Source organism: Diadema antillarum, unplaced genomic scaffold (genome assembly GCF_040938485.1).
Source record: "Diadema antillarum isolate AM-2024a unplaced genomic scaffold, OU_Dant_1.0 seq00000955_RagTag, whole genome shotgun sequence".
NCBI lineage: Eukaryota > Metazoa > Echinodermata > Echinoidea > Diadematoida > Diadematidae > Diadema > Diadema antillarum.
In genome coordinates, this window is record NW_027271803.1 from 237,552 (window position 1) to 251,658 (window position 14,107).

At 41.1% G+C, this 14,107-nt stretch overlaps 1 protein-coding gene across 1 annotated transcript in view; it reads left to right on the forward strand.

Moving 5' to 3' along the window:
• Window positions 1-14,107, forward strand: part of LOC139741810 (cysteine-rich protein 1-like) — a 123,181-nt gene that overhangs the window by 14,039 nt on the left and 95,035 nt on the right. The window lies entirely within an intron of this gene.

Here is a 14,107-nt window from a genome sequence, read left to right on the forward strand (position 1 = left end):
ATGTGCCATACAGTGAATGGAGACAGTGCATTCAAAGTCCGCTTGCAGTCTTGCAGCAAGACCTCTGTCCACGCCCTGCATTGTGGCAGCTCCATCTGCACCAAACCTAACAATTAAATCCCGCCTGTCAGTCAGTTCAGCAAGATCCAGGACTGCACAAATAATGCAACAACGATTTACAAAAATGAGTAAAAATTTAGCAAAAAAAAAAAATTGAAAATGAAATCTAGATATAATAGTTGTCAATATATATCCACTTTTTAGTTTCATAGTATGTTTGTAGGCCTACTTTGCATCTAAAGGCCTACCAATGTATATGCAGGATATGGATTAAAAAATGCAATCTGACATGGGGTAAAAAATGAGATAATAAGCGTAGGACCTTTATTAATTGAGTGTAATCATGGTGATCTTTTTTAATTTGTACAGTGCACTCCCATTATAACGAAATGCTCGGTACCGGCAGTTTTCTTTTGTTATAACCGAACAAATAGAATACATTGACGAAAACAAGGAAATCATGCATATATCATATTCTGTTTGTTGAATACTCATCATACACTGGAAAGCTATGTGAAATGGGATGGTACCTTTTTAATTTCCTTTGAATATTACATTTAAAAGAGAGCATAAAGTTTTGTATAGTTTTTGTATAGTTTTTGTATAGAAAACGACGGTTTAGGATTCGGTTACAGTTCGCTATTCCAAAAGTTAGTTACTCCAAAGGCTCCTTATTACAAAGTTTCGCCATATCCGGGATTTCGAAGGATTGTTCATTTGAAACTTTACTCTTCCGAAGATTTGTTATGAATTCCGAAAGTTCATAATTTAGATATAAATAAATACACTTGTAATATTATTCGTTTTCCGAAGGTTCGTTGATCAGAAAATGAAATGAGGTCTGTCATTCCGAAGGTTTGTAAATCAAGAAATGAGAAAGGATCATTTTCTGAAGGTTCGTTGTTCTGCAGTTTTTTTGATCCGAAAGAGAATTCTATTGCGTAATACTCGTGAGATATTACGTCAGGAGAGAGCCCGCCATGTGTGCATGCGCAGTAGAACCAATACGTCATCGTGCATGCTGAGATTCGGAGGGAGGATTTTATCCCTCTGTTTTTTCTGGCATTTTTCTTCGGATTTTGCTATCTAGTGAATGTGTTTTGGGGGTAAAATTGCTCCAAGACACTAGAACTGTACCCTGCAATTGGGCAGACAAAACAGTTTTCGAGCATCGAAAGCAGTTTCGAGTATCAAATCATGGATTCATCGGTTTCGCCGATCTCGGTGAAAGAGAAATTTCGCGCTGCCGCTCCACGTGAGCCCACGGCAGCTTCACACGCCGCCACGGGCGGACAACCAGCCGCCGCACAGGGGAAGCTCACAGAGCTGTGTGCCCCTACGGTTACACAAGATGGCGGGAAATCGAAACCTGCTCAGCGCACAGCGCAAGTAAAGAAGAGCAAACCTACAAATCCCGCAAAAACCCAGTCATCGACAAGCTCCGATGTGAACACTAGACTGAGTAAATTGGAAGACTTGCTGGAGTCAGTTATTCAGCGATTACCGGCGGAAAATCGTACTGCAAACTCTACAGGAGTATTGCATACGTCTGCAGTTACACCGCAGCCACGGGCTGCACACACTACCGATGATACGTATTCACATACGAGTACACAGCAGCCATACAGTGGCGAGCATTGTGAATACACGGGCGCCGGTATGGGGCAAACGCATTCAATAGCGGATGACGAGGAATGCTACCCAATCATGCCAGACGAAGTTCCACATATTGCGGCGAAGTTCGCAGTGAACGCAGATATCGGGGGAACCTATAGAGAAAGAAATTGCTCAGTCAGCTACATATTTGCTCACACATCAACTGGAAAACAAAGCACTAGAGGAGACAGCAGCTAAATATGCTCTGCCCAGTAACTGCCAAGCTATGGATTCCCCAAAAGTGAACCCCTTCATTTGGGACAATCTTCCGACACATACAAAGTCAAGAGACTTGAAACTACAAAAAATTCAGAAATCAATGACAAAGGGCATTAATGCCTTTGTCCGTTCACTTCAATCGGGCAACATCACGGACCCACAACAAGATGCGCTGGCCCTACTTTGCAGTTCTTCTTTTGAGTTGAATTGCTTACGACGTGAGCTAATCAAACCAGACCTAGACTCAAGATGTGCCAGGCTGTGCAAGCCAGAGAATATGGTTGGTACTACCAACAAACTACTGCTTGGCGACAACCTCAGCAAGAAGGTTAAGGACCCTATGGAAGAACAGAAAGTTACGGCAGGGGTGATGAAGGGACAAAGAAAGAGCTACTCAAGCCCACATCCCTACAGGGGATTTAGGCCCTCGCCAGGGTTCGCTAGTGCTACCCACCGAAGCTACAAGGAAGCAGGCTGGTCCAGATCTCGTGCCCCTGCCACTGCGACTCGGCCTTTTTCTGGTACTGGTGACCGGCCTTTTTTAGAGCGGAACCCGAGGCAGTACCGCCAGAGCCAAGCACAAGGCAACAAGAAGCCACTGCCTCCAGCGCCTCACACACAACGGAAAAGCTAAGCCTTACAGAGGTGAGAGATGAAATAACTCTAGAAACCCCTCATGATTCTCCCAAAGTTGGAGGTCGACTGTATGCCTTTCAGGATGATTGGCGAGCTGTTACATCTGACCCATCTATTTTAGAGGTCATAAATGGTTACAAACTAGAATTTGCGGCCACGTTGCCACCATCCAGAAACAAACCCCCAAGAAGCTACAGGCTTTCTGAAACTGATAGAAGAGCTCTATCTATTGAGATTAATAAACTGTCTGAAAAGGGGGTCATTGAAAAATGCTCCAGAGAAACAGGAGACTTTGTCTCTAATATTTTCTCAAGACCTAAGAAAAATGGAGGTACACGCCTCATACTAGATTTAACAGATCTGAATAAGTATTTACCTTACCAACATTTCAAAATGGAAAATATCCATACTGCCTCACAGCTCTTGTCAAGAAATGCCTACATGGCATCAGTCGACCTCCAGGATGCATATTATGCAGTCCCAATCCACCCATGTCACAGAAAATTCTTCAAATTTATTTGGGAAGGCCAGTATTGGCAATATAAGGCCCTGCCTAATGGCTTGAGCACTGCTCCTCGATTATTCACGAAATTGTTGAAATCTCTCTTGGCAATGTTAAGGCAGCAAGGCCACACTGTGGTTTGTTATCTAGATGATACACTCATTATTGGGGACACAGTAGAACAGACAAAGAACTCTGTTAAAGCAGTCACTCAGGGCTTCGAAAGCCTAGGATTTCTAGTACACCCAGACAAGTCTGTACTACAGCCACAAAAAGTGATCCAATTTTTGGGCTTTATCTTGAACTCGGAAGACATGACTCTTCGATTGCCAGAGGCAAAAATGCATGAAATTAAGACGCTCTGCTCAGAGCTCAGATTATCCTCAAGCACTACAATTAGGCAAGTTGCCAAAGTGATCGGAAAGCTGGTGGCAGCCTCGCCAGCAGTCCAGTATGGGCCTTTGTTTTATAGGGCCACAGAGAAAGAGAAAGTTGTTGCCTTAAGATTGCACAGAGGTCACTTTGACAGGAGAATGTCGTTATCACATGAATCTAAACAAGAACTCAATTGGTGGGTTTCCAATATCCAGTCGGCATTCATGCCACTAAGAAGACCCAATCCGTCTGTTGAAATTCGTACAGACGCAAGTGGTAGTGGTTGGGGTGCCACTGACCTACACAATTCCACAGGGGGTAAGTGGAATGAAGAAGAGTTAAGATATGTCAAAGACAGTAAGATAAATTATCTTGAACTACTAGCCATAAAATTTGGGCTGCAATCACTATGTAGTAGAGCTAACGATGAGCACATTCTCATCCGCACGGATAACACCACTGCAGTTTCCTACATAAACAACATGGGAGGAATGAAATCAGTGGAATGTAATAACATTACGAGAGACTTGTGGATGTGGTGTATTGATCACAATGTGTGGATAACGGCATCACATTTACCAGGCAAACTAAACGAAGAAGCAGATCGCTTGTCTAGAAAGTTTGATGACAGGACAGAATGGATGCTTGACAGGGACATTTTTCAATCCATCACTGCTAGATTTGGAGAACCTGAAATTGATTTATTCGCATCTAGACTGAATAAGCAAGTACAGAATTATGTTTCATGGTTACCTGACCCAGAAGCAGTGTCAGTCGATGCATTCACTCTCAATTGGAATGGATTGAAATTCTACGCATTTCCCCCATTTTGTCTGATTGCAAAATGCCTGCAAAAAATAAGGGAGGATAATGCAGATGGAATAATCATTGTACCCAACTGGCCCAGTCAAGCATGGTTTCCCCTCTTGCGAGAAATGACAATTGGGAAACCTATGTTGCTTCACAGGAGCAAGACACTCCTAACACTCCCAAATTTGAACACACCACATCTCTTACATGCAACTCTTGATCTTCTTTGTTGCAGGCTATGTGCACACCACTAGAGCACCAAGGAATTTCGAGGGACATCATTAACATCATGGCTGCTTCTTGGAGAGATTCCACCAAGGCGCAATACAATATCTACATTAAAAAATGGTACCAGTTTTGCTGTGAGAACAATATCGACTGCTACTATGCGGATGTTACGGATGTCCTCAAATTCCTCAGTAAACTCTATCATGTGGAACATGCAGCTTACAGCACCATAAACCAAGCTCGCAGTGCTTTATCATCTTTCTTGACACTAACTGACGCTTCGTGTACAGTTGGTACACATCCCTTAGTCTGTCGGTTCCTGAAAGGAGTTTTTCACCTACGGACTCCCTTGCCCAGATACAAAGAAATCTGGGATGTTGGTCCTGTTTTTAGATTGTTGCGTATTATGTCACCAGCAAAGTCGCTGTCTCTGAAGAAATTAACATTAAAACTGTGCATGATCATTGCTTTGACTTCAGCGCAAAGGATTCAGTCTCTGAAATTCATGGATCTTGATCATTTACAATTGAGAAACAGTTCAATTACTTTTCACTTTGAAAAACTGATCAAACAGAACCGATCAGGGAATGTTGGGTTTTCGGTTACCCTGGAATCTTATCCTCCAGACAGACGCCTGTGCGTAGTAAGGTACCTCAGAGAGTATATCGAGAGAACAAGTATGCTCAGGGGGGATGAACGACAGCTATTCATCAGCTACAAGAAACCCCACAAAAGGGTATCATCACAAACTATTGCTCGTTGGCTGAAGGAAGTGCTTACATCAGCAGGTATCAACACTGATAAGTACAAAGCGCATAGCACTCGAGCAGCATCAACCTCAGCCGCGACCAGGGTGATGTACCAGTGACTGCAGTACTTGAACAGGCTGGATGGTCAAACAAACGAACGTTTCGACGTTTCTACAATAAGCCAAAAGACGCCAAAATGAGCTTTTCGCAGGCTGTCACTCGTGTAGCAGAAAACTAATGACCTCTTGGTAGGTGCTTCAGTTATTCACATAACATATGTTATGTCTGGGGGAAAAATGTATCGTCACAGGCTTTAAAGTCTCCTGACGTCTCACGAGTATTACGCAATAGAATAGAAAGATTAAACGAGAACTTACCTGTTCGAAGCTTTAATCTCGATTCTATTAAGTAATAGGAGGGTGATATTACGTCCCCTCCACACCCACCCTGCTGTTCTAACAGGAGTGTAAGTCGGCATTGTTTCGAACAGGATTGCAAGTTCCCGTTATCTTTCATCTAGTGACAATCCATTTTTCACTCTTCGAAAATTGGTTCTACTGCGCACGCACACATGGCGGGCTCTCTCCTGACGTAATATCACCCTCCTATTACTTAATAGAATCGAGATTAAAGCTTCGAACAGGTAAGTTCTCGTTTAATCTTTCTAATAAGGTTCGTTATTCCGAAGAAAAAAAATGAGAAAGGTTAGTTATTTCGAAGGTTCAGTTATCTTATAAGACGATTGTAAGGTTTGCAATTCCTAAGCTTTGTTAGTGGTCTCACCTTCTTCACTTTTGGATTAATAAAGCGTTTTTACTTTTTACAGTGTTCCGATATACGAATGTTTGGAATTCCTATCATTTTCGGACAAACGAACCGTCGTAATATTTGTTTGTCGAATTAACGAACCTTATAATAGCGAACCAAAATGTTCGTTATAACAAACCCTATTTCGTTTCCGAACTAATGGACATTTAGGTGTATCAGAATTTGTGTGTTTTGTATTAAAGAACCTTCGAACAAAACAATAAATCGAACCTTATTTAATTTCAGATTATTGTATTACAATAACGCAAGTTCCCCGCGGAAACTGTGCGTGACACACGGAGCGAGCACACAGTGATTTGAAGTGTTCGCCCATGCAGAGACGCTTGTGAAATGCTTGTTCTGCTATATACATATTTTCGGAAGCGATTCGCATTTCATTATAGCAGTTCTAACACAATTCTTTTGTTTTTCTTTTGTCAGTGGCACTCGAAAAAGACTTCGAAATAACAAAAATTTCACTGTAACCGTGTTCGTTGTAAGCGAATTTTGTACCACAGACTAGTTTAATGATGATAATTTTGGGACCAGAAGTTTTACTTCGTTACAACGAAATTTTGTTGTAACAGGAATGCATTGTATACAGGTTTTGATTTTAAAAATGGCATCGAATGATTGAAAGAAATTATGAAATATCAGACCTACTTCTTTCGATGGCATGCCTATGACCAATAGCATCAGCTCCTCGATGCCCACAAACGTGTTCATCGGTAGACCACTCTTCAAGTATCGGACATACACCAGTTCCAATTCTTTGTTGCTGACATCCGTGCTGGAGTCAACTAGGATGCTATAAAGATATCGGGATTTCCTTACAGCCTCTAGCTCTGTCATCCTGAAGTCTACGTAGATGGGTTCCAGGGAATAATTTTCCAACTCAAATTTGATTAGCAATTTCAGCTGATGAACAATATTTCACATGGTATCCTGTACATTTCTATGGAAGAAAACTGCTACACAAAAGATAGTTTGTGTAGCAGTGGTGTAAAAGTGCATAGCAAATTGTGATGCGATACCAGGAAAATTATTCCCTGGGTTCAGTGAATCTTTATTTCCAAAAAAAAAATTGCATGAAATCAAAGAGAATTTTTGATGTTACGCAGGGTCATCAGTTGAAATATGACATTTATTTTTCTCAAGTAAGGTGTTTTGTACCCCTCTAAGTTATCTAAAGATTTGTCGTTTGTGGCCTAGCCAAACCTGCAGTCAGAGCTTTTTTTTATTGGGGGGGGGGGATTTGACATTTGGACACATTTTCATTGAATTAAATTGTGTCTATATGATTAGGACACTCTGTACCTCAAGCGTTGATGACATTTAAATGATCATTGTGTTACTCTTTCACCTTCCCTCCCAAATCCACCACACTCATTTTCCTAAATAAAACCACACTGCAGGAACACTACTTGTAATCAAGATTAGAAGAGGAATACAGAAAGATCATAGCTATGAAATGATATTCAACATTATTTATAAGCCTAAAGCTTTACCTTCTCGTGGCCTGATGACTTGCTTATGTCGCTCCAAGGTCTACACCATTCTTCCTCTGCAAATCGAGGAGCCGCACATAGCTTTGAAAAGATTCCTCCTCCTTCATCACGAAATATGCAGTATTGAAGATCTTGGTCATTTTCTCCTCTTGCTCCTTCTCCATGCACAGTAAATGACTAGATGTTGTTCCTGGGATGTTTTCATCCCTCTCCTTTGCCCTCTTAGCGGTCATACACTTCTTATGAGCCTTCGAATCCTCATGGCATTGAATTGTTGACTTGCGGTAGTTCATGGATCCCATGAAAAATGTTTCCGCAGTGTCGGCAATCATGGGAAAGCTCTTGCAGACTGTGCAGAACATCCCTTTGTCATCTTCATGAGATAACCAGTGAAATTCACTTTTCCAACTCTGGTTAAAGGCTCTGCTCCTCTTCTGCTCGTCGAACGTTCGCTTTTCCTCCTGTCGCTGACCAGTTGTGTGAAAATTATTTGCTTCAGGACGGTCTCATATTCAAGTAATGTGCAGATTAATGCCCCATCACTGACCAGGCACGCTAACCTGGAAACATTAAACTGCGCATTACTTGAATATGAGACCATTCTGAAGCAAATGATTTTCACACAACAATAGATATATAATGTACTCTTAAAAGAATCCCACAAGGATTGGAACAATCATCCCCCAACATTCCCACTGATTCCCACTGATCAGTTACTAGCCATCCCCTTTAAAGTAAAGATTAATTCGATGGAGCAAAAGCAAAAAATTGGCGCGTTGTCTCACTTCAGGGGATTAACTTACCGGTAGCCAACTTTCCACGGCAAAACGCAAATTAAAATCGGTCTTTCCAGTAATGGTTTCTAAGCTGGGCACTGACATGGGTACTGGATTACTCGCACGTGGCTCACTCTGTGATCTGCTGCTCTGGGGATTGCGCACATCTAGTAACAGTGGCAACTCTCAGTGATCGGAGAGAAGCGCACATAACTGTGCACAGCGGAATCTCTGTGAACATTGTATAATACGGCGCTCATCGTCCACACGCAGGTGCTGGCAAGTACTACCGGTAGTAAAGTGGAGTCAGTAGTGGACCACGTGCAATGCGGGAACGTCGCACGCGATTGGCAATCTTGCCAAAATGAAGTTGCCTCAAAAACTGTACACCTTGACCGCCTAGCAAGTGGCTGTCGAGAACACATTGAAAGGAAGCCGCAAAAATATTTCTAAAGGGGAAAAAGAAAAAAAGAAAAATAAAACGAACTGAGGCATGGCGCTATAGAAAGCATGGCAACACTAGAAATTACATGTGGTGGGTGTTTGCCATCTAAATTTACTCATGGCGCAAAATTGAATGCTACAATTTACCGAGCACCTTCCTCGCAAGCACCGTCCTTCGCCAGGTGTTTTACGCGTGGTGTCAACACCAGGCGTTTTACTCATGGTGGCCCTGCCATGCGTAAAACTCCTGGCGAGGACAGTACTTGGATCGGCATACAATGTCCAAAGTTGTAAATACCTCATCACTGTTCATGTAATGTTGTCCATCCATACTTGAAATGTTTTATGTCTATGGTGCTGAACATTTGGACAGGCACTTCATCCTTGGGTAGAGCATGTGATTTCTGTCGGTCTAAGAAGTCCCTGTTCCTGTTTGTCTACTGAGTCCATCTGTCCCTGATGTTGGCCGTGAGGGGGACCAAAGTGTTGTCTGTTGGTTCTGTTCTTTGAGTGACACAGCTTGGCCCAGTGCCCAACTTTGCCGCAAGCCTTACACTTGTCTCTGTATGCTGGACATTTCTTTGGTGGATGGTCGATGTCACAATTGCCGCAAGGGTTGTCATTTGAAGCTTGTTCTCCCTTGTGCTTCTGTCTGGACCTGCTCTGGGTCCTTCAGATAGTGTCAATGTTGGACATTGGATTCAGATCTGCAAGGCATTGACGTCCAACTGCAATAGCTTCATACTGTCTACCTGGTGTGAGCAGATCAGCAATGGTATACCCTGCTGCCTTCTGTAACAGCTCTCATTGCAGACCTTCATATAGAGTGGATGCAATGACCAGCTCAATGAATCTCATTGAGTTCCACTTCTGTGAAATCACACTGATTGCTTTTGTCTCAGCATCTCGTAACAAACTTGTCAATGGATTCATCAGATTTCTGATGATATCATAAGTTCCAACCTGTGGGTACAGAAGTTGATATTTGCATGCAATCGCTTATCGAAAGATTCCCAGATTTGATTTGGAATTTCCTGGTCTGCTTCACTGAGACCTGACGCATTCAGTCGTCTGAGACCCTCTGTACCAAATGTTATCTAAATGTTGGTTGATATCTTTACAGGATCAATAAAATCTAGGCCTTTCAAGCATAGTTCAATTCTCTGCTTGAACAATGCAAATCCTGAAGGAGGATCAGGCATGTGCCAGTCCATTTCTGGTACCGGTAACTGTGCCATGCTGGTTACATACATACACCGTGTTTGTACACTTAGAGAATACTGTAAAACAAGGAATGTTTGCATCCATTTTTGCAAGTTTCATGAGCGCCAAGATTCACAAAATTGAAACGCACGTGAGAGTTCTTCTCTACACTATACAGTCAACCTCGCCTAAGTCGAATCTATTGGGACTAACAAAAACACTTCGACTTACGCAAAATTCGACTTCCGCGGAAGTCAAATTTTTCTTTGACTTACATTTCCAGATTTTTTTTCATCATGCAATGTCTGTTTATATTTGTTTTGACCATTAAATCACAGCCAACGGGAGCGATATGTTGTGCGTTTGTTTTGTTTGAATTGTGTAAAAGAATCGTGATGCACAATAATTGAACTGCGATTTTTGAAATGCGTTGCATGTATTTTTTTTTTTATGCGGTCACAACCATCGTGATAATTATCTAGTGTGGGCTTATTACATGTTTTTATCTCCTTATTCACTCTTGGTTACTCTGAGCATCATCAATCATAATAATCAACAACAATCACCAAAAATGCGCAGAGGACACAAATAAATCATACGAGTGAACACAAATATTGTACATGTGTTCTGTTGTTTGTTTGTTTTTCGTTTGGTTTTATGCATGTTAACTCACATCAACAAAGCAGGGAGGTGAGAAGACAGTCAATATCTTGTGTTCATGGCCATGCGGCTTCTCGCCTGAAACGCTGAACATTTGTATTAAACACGCACTCCTAAAATGCGCTAAAAATGTACCGTAATACACGCCGTAAATTTACGGAGAGTGGACCAGAATTAAATGTGTGCGAAGTGTGCATTAATTGAAAAATTAAGAGGCGGAACCATGGTTGGAGATTTAAAGCAGTGATGATGTGAGTGGACATAAACACATGAAACGAAAAGGCCAGTGCTCAATCGTACATGGCCAGGGAAAGACCCGAAATTAATTGTTTCTGTGCACAAAGTCCATTTTGAATTCTGTCTAAAATTCACAGCATTATAATAAAATATTTGCTTATACAGTGTTTGCAAGAGTGTTCAATTCGACGCTGGTTAACGAAACATAATTGTAGTATCTGAACAAAGTACTTTCATACTATGTTATAAAAAGATACAACATGAATGTATGTACTCTGCATTGATGTCAATTCACGCGTAAAATTGATGACACCGTATATAGTGTTTGCCAAAACCAAAACCTATTAAAACTGTTGAAGAGGTACAAAAATATGATGAAAGCAGATGATTTAGTGAAACAAAGTCGTTGTTTTCTATCTGCATCAATGTCAATTCACGCGTAAAGTATAACACCTTATACATGAATGTGTTTGCCAAAACCGATGTGTATCAAAACTGTGAAGATCCAGAGGTACACAAATATAATGAAAGCAGATGATTTAAGTTGTGGTTTTGTATCTGCACTGATGTTAATTCACACGTAAAATTGCTAACACTTTTTACATGAAATTGTTTGTCAAAATTAGGTGTATTAAAACTGTTGAAGAGGTACAAAAATATAACAAAAGCAGAATGATGATTTAAGTCGTGGTTTTGTATCTGCATTGATGTCAATTCACGCGTAAAATTGATAAGACTTTATACATGAAATTGTTTGCCAAAACCGAGGTGTATTAAAACTGTTGAAGAGGTACAAAAATATAATGAAAGCAGATGATTTAGGTCGTGGTTTTGTGTCTGCAATGATGTCAATTCACACGTTAACATAATTTTAACACCTTATACATGAAAGTGTTAGACATTTGTTTTTCAAGCGATACGGTAAAGAAGGTTTCCGTTTCTATGCCCCCACCCACACATAGTGTGTAGGGGGGGTATAGGAATCACTCTGAGGTCGGGTGGCCGGTCGGTCGGTCAGGCGGTCGGGCGGTCGGTCCGTTGCAAAATGTTGTGGAGCGAACTCCTCTCTCATTTTTGGGGCAATTGACCCCAAATTTGGCATGTGTGACTACTATCGAAGGTAGATGTGCAAGACACCTTTTTCGTTAGTATCGTGTAATGTGTTGCCATGGCAACGGCATATTTTCGTAAAAACTTGTGGATCGAACTACTTTCTCATTTTTTGAGCAATTAACTTCAAATTTGGCATGTGTGACTGCTATCACAGGCAGATGTGCAAGATACCTTTTTCATGAGTATGTCATAATGTGTTGCCATGGCAACAGCAGATTTTCATAAAAATCTTACAAAATGTTGTGGATTGCACTACTCTCTCAGTTTTGTAGCAATTCAGTTTGAATTTGGGATATGCAATCAATGTAGTGTATATTTGTGCCAAACACCTTTGATGTGTATGTTAATAAATCCATTGCCATGGCAACAGCAGTTTTGTTTTTTACCAGTTATACATTTGACTTGAAAATTGACACATGTGACCACTATGGTACATTTTTGGGTACTTACTCTTTCGTCATTGTTGATCAATGTGTTGCCATGGTAACAGCATAGTTTGAAATAAAATCATACGAAAATATTGTGGATTCAGTTAACTCCCTCAGTCTTAGAGCATTTGACTTGAAATTTGGCACACATGACCACTATAGTATATAGATGTGCAAACTTAATCTTTCGTCAGTGGTGAGCAATGCGTTGCCATGGTAACAGCTTTTTTTTACCAAAAAACATACAAAAATATTGTGGATTCAGCTAACTTTCTTTAGTCTTCGAGAATTTAGCTAGAAATTTGGCACACATGACCACTGTGGTACGTAAATGTGTGAACTTCATCTTTCGTCAGTGGTGATCAATGTGGTACCATGGTAACCTCATATTTTGAATGAAAATAAAATATTGTGGATTCAGTTAACTCCCTCACTCTTCGAGCATTTGGCTTGAAATTTGGCACATGCAACCACTGTAGCATATAGATGTGCGAACTTAATCTTTTGTCAGTGGTGAACGATGCGTTGCCATGGTAACAGCATCTTTTCATTAAAATGCATGTACAAAAATATTGTGGATTCAGGTAACTACTAGTACCTCAGTCTTTGAGCATTTAGCTTGAAATTTGGCACATGTGACTACTATAGTACGTAGATGAGCATACATAGTCTTTCGTCATTGTTGATCAATGTGTTGCCATGGTAACAGTATATTTTGAATGGAAATCATGCAAAAATATTGTGGATTCAGTTAACTCCCTCAGTCGTTGAGCATTTGGCTTGAAATTTGGCACATGCATCCATTATAGTACAGAAATATGCAAACTTCATGTTTCATCATTGTTGAACAATGTGTTGCGATGGTAACAGTACATTTTGAATGAAAATCATACAAACATTTCGATTCTCCTAACTCTCTCTGTTTAGAGCATTTTGGCTTCAAATTTGGCACAAGTTACCTCTACATTACCTAAATGTGGAAAAAAAAAGTTTTATCAGTGTGGAAAATGTGTTGCCATGGTAACAGTATATTTTGAATGAAAATGATACACTAATATTGTGAATTCAACTAATCTCCTCATCCTTTTAGCATTTGGCTTGAAATTTGGCACATGTGATGGCTATTATATATAGTTGTGCAGTGAGGTCCACGAGGGGTTTTAGCATGTCGCTGCGACATGCTTAAATTTTTGCGCGACATCCTTCAAAACGTGCGACATTCTAAGCGCCATGCCAAAAAAACTGCGACATGCTAAAAGTAACTAACTCGCAAATGACTTATAGGGTGCTCCTTGTTGAAAGGAGCAGCAGTTTACAAGCGCCAAAAGTTTATCCACAGTCACCGCACCGATCACGACACAACGCGGCTCAACAACAAGCTACAGTACTCGCACAACCCCACATCACACACTTGCTCACTCACGTCTCACCTCCCTGCTCACATGTACATGCCATATGGATTGCGCTCTGATTAGGGATCCACACACACAGCAATTTGTGTGAAGTAACACCTAGCCGGTGCAGCGGCACAGACAGCCGCCTGTATACATGTGAGAGGGAGATTGAGGACGGAAAGAGAGGGTCGGAGGCCGAGAGAGTCTGAGGAAGGCTGACACGTGCTCGCTTGTTGTCACACTTGTTGTCGGGTTACGCAAAAACAAACGATATTGCTTTTGTTTGTTAATTCTTTTGTCTG